This window comes from Piliocolobus tephrosceles, chromosome 4 (genome assembly GCF_002776525.5).
Source record: "Piliocolobus tephrosceles isolate RC106 chromosome 4, ASM277652v3, whole genome shotgun sequence".
Lineage (NCBI taxonomy): Eukaryota > Metazoa > Chordata > Mammalia > Primates > Cercopithecidae > Piliocolobus > Piliocolobus tephrosceles.
This window is the reverse complement of record NC_045437.1, coordinates 132,946,157-132,947,014: the sequence shown is the minus strand read 5'-3', so window position 1 is coordinate 132,947,014 and position 858 is coordinate 132,946,157. Positions and strand designations below refer to the sequence as shown.

At 52.9% G+C, this 858-nt stretch overlaps 1 protein-coding gene across 1 annotated transcript in view; it reads left to right on the top strand.

Moving 5' to 3' along the window:
• Positions 1 to 858, top strand: part of C4H5orf52 (chromosome 4 C5orf52 homolog) — an 11,752-nt gene that overhangs the window by 9,868 nt on the left and 1,026 nt on the right. The window lies entirely within an intron of this gene.

The following is an 858-nucleotide window of genomic DNA, read 5'->3' as shown; positions in this document are numbered from 1 at the left end:
CGTGTTAGCCAGGATGGTCTCGATCTCCTGACCTCGTGATCCGCCCGTCTCGGCCTCCCAAAGTGCTGGGATTACAGGCTTGAGCCACCGCGCCCGGCCGGGATTTTTTTTTTTTTTTTTTTTTTTAAGACAGAGTCTTGCTCTGTCACCGGGCTGGAATGCAGTGGCGCAATCTCGGCTCACTGCAACCTCTGCCTCCCGGGTTCAAGCGATTCTCCTGCCTGCAACCTCCGCCTCCTGGGTTCAAGCGATTCTCCTGCCCCAGCCTCCCCGAGTACCTGAGACTACGGGCGCGCACCGCCACACCCAGCTAATTTTTGTGTTTTTAGTAGAGAGGGGGTTTAACCATGTTGGTCAGGATGGTCTCGATCTTTTGACCTCTGCCTTCCTTGGCCTCCCATAGTGCTGGGATTACAGGAGTGAGCCACGACGCCTGGCCAAATAGAGATTTTTTTTGTTTGGTTTTATTTTTGTTTTTGAGACGGAGTCTCACTCTTGTCGCCCAGGCTGGAATGCAGTGGCACGATCTCGGCTCACTGCAAGCTCCGCCTCCTGGGTTCACTCCATTCTCCTGCCTCAGCCTCCTGAGTAGCTGGGACTACAGGTGCCCGCCATCGCACCTGGCTAATTTTTTGTATTTTTTAGTAGAGACGGGGTTTCACCGTGTTAGCCAGGATGGTCTCGATCTCCTGACCTCGTGATCCGCCCGCCTCGGCCTCCCAAAGTGCTGGGATTACAAGCATGAGCCACCGCGCCCGCCTAGAGATGTTTTTAAGGTCAGAGTCAGGCTCCTAGGCTGCAGACTGTCAGAAGGTATCATAGAAGTTACCTAGCCTTTTTTTTTTTTTTTTTTTTTTT